The sequence below is a fragment of the Acyrthosiphon pisum genome, chromosome A2 (genome assembly GCF_005508785.2).
Source record: "Acyrthosiphon pisum isolate AL4f chromosome A2, pea_aphid_22Mar2018_4r6ur, whole genome shotgun sequence".
In the NCBI taxonomy this organism is placed as follows: Eukaryota; Metazoa; Arthropoda; class Insecta; order Hemiptera; family Aphididae; genus Acyrthosiphon; species Acyrthosiphon pisum.
Genome location: NC_042495.1, coordinates 34,735,032 through 34,737,673, shown reverse-complemented (window position 1 = coordinate 34,737,673; position 2,642 = coordinate 34,735,032).

Genomic DNA, 2,642 nt, shown 5'->3' with positions numbered 1-2,642 from the left:
CCAAAGTATTATTCTGTATTTATTCACATATAAAAAAATTACATAGACAACCCATCCCACCCACGTCTAATTAAAGGTGTAGCGGGCGCTATACCTCTACTCTAGGATAGCCGCCACTGATTATTATTTTTTATTCGTTTCTATGGTGATAAATAAAATGTTAGAAATTAAAATCCCATTTTTAGCGGTTTTTTGTAATTTGTCGGTGGTTTTTCCTGTAGCATTAAATAATTATTGGGAAAATCGAATCTTGATCCACTTTGCTAAAAGATAAGATACTAGGTATATGTTGAAATCAAAGAACACCTTCTGGTAGAAATTGTGTCTACAGGATATAAAAATAAAATAAACACTGTATGGTAAAACCACTATCTTTCACGCTCCGCTCAGATTCCAAAATAATTATAACTAGTTACGTTTTATTAAACAATAAACAATGATACCTATGCCATTTAAAAAAATTACAATAATATGTAATATTTATAAAAGCTAAAAGGTTTATATTTGTTCTTATGTATTTTTGAACTTTATATATATACTTTTGTATCGACCATTATATTGAATATAATAAGTATAAAGAATAATACCTAATCAAATATTAATGTTGTATAAGAAAATTAATTATATCTTTTAAATTAATATCAATTATATATACCTATATTACATAGGCGTAAATATGGGAGGGGGGTTAGGGTCTCCCCAAAAATTGCCTACGTTTTGTTTTAAGCTTATTCAATATTATCAAAGTAAAGCTTTACCCCACCAATCACAAACGCTATTTGCGCCTATGCCTATATAATATAATATTGTATTATTAATTATTGCAGATGACAATTTAATAGAATATTTAGTATTTTTCGTCTTTTGGACTTTTGTTGAACGGTAAAAAAATGAGCCCGGACTTTTTGTAGGTACAGCTTTGTATCCCGATTACACTTGAAAATATTTTCCGAGTACCTAGGCGTGTATTTTTTTTTTTTTTGGTGTTAAGTAGGTACTTAAGTCTCGTTTTTTCTCAAACCATTTTAAATTAAATTTTTTTTAGTTTTTTTTTATATGAATGTCAATAAAATGTTAAATATTGGATAAAAAAGCTTGAAAATGTAATACAAGGATTTTAATATATTGTTACAATGACATTTGAAAATATTAAAAATAGGTACATTTGTACACAGATTTATATTATAATCATTTAAAGTTTTTCTATTACCTATGATAAATATTGAAACACAGAATAATTATTCTAGTTAAATATAGTATTTATCATGAATCATGATATAGTAATATATAATAAACCATGAACTAAGTAAGACATAAGTTCATGCAGTGGCGTACATTCAAATTTGCTCTGGGGGGGGTTCAAAAAAAATAACCAACACTAAAACCTTCTCTTTAAAACTACCCATTTTCCTAACAATCACAGGTTAAGGGGGTCATTGTATAATGGGTTGTATTAGACTTGAATTCAATGATACAATATTATTGTATAAGAAAAACGATTCTGAGCGAGGACGGTTTGTCACTCAGGATATTTTATATTGTTATTAATTATTTTATCATGTAAGTTGAATTAATATTATAAGATTAAAATTTTTTATTCGTTTCTATGGTGATAAACAAAGCGTTAGAAATTAAAATCCCATTTTTAGCGTTTTTTCGTAATTTTTCGGTGGTTTTTCCCGTGACATTAAATAACTATTGAGAAAATCAGAAAATAACCTCTCTAAAGTACCATCTTGATCCAATTTTCTAAAAGATAAGGTACTATATGTTGAAATTGACCTATAATAGGTACCTATAATAAATTCCAAATTAATCATATCATAATATCTATTAGGTACTTATAACGCGTTATACATCAACAACAAACCGTGATACTATCATAGATATATAATAGTATACTTTAGAAGTTTCAAGTATACCCAAGAATAATATTATACAATCACAACAAAATAACTAAAATAGTTATTCTAGGTTTTTAATATGTAATTTCGTCCAAATTTGTACTTAAAATGACTATAAAAATAAACTGTGTAAATGTATTTTTTAGATTTTTTGGTAACAGAATTAATTACTTACGTGGAATCTTGTTTTAAATTTTAATTCTTAGATACAAAAGTTGAACATTTTATAAATTTTTAACTACAAAATAATTTTTCAAAATTCGATCTTTAAATGGTTATAAAAAAAAAATGGGCCTATGTATTTTTAATATTTTTCAATTGATATTGTAACAATATATCAGGAGCTTTGTATTAAATTTTTACACTTTTTGGCCCAACAGATAAAACTTTATTAATATTGATAGAAAAAAAAACTAAAAAAATTGAAAACTAAAAATGTCCGTAAACAGCTCAAAAAGAGTCAAAATATTTTCAAAATTGTATGGTGTATAGGAAATGCTAATATAAACATTCAGTAAAATTTTCATGTATCTACAGTTATTCGTTTTTGAATTACAACAAAATAAGAAAATCGGTACATGAGAAATCGAGTGAATATCAAATGTTGTAAAAATTTGAATATCAAACGATCATAAAAATTTAATTTGGCTTTATTATAGACATTTTTTTTTTGATAAATGTAGAAAATCTTATAAGGAATCTTGTATTACATTTTCATATCTTAGATTTAAAAGGAAA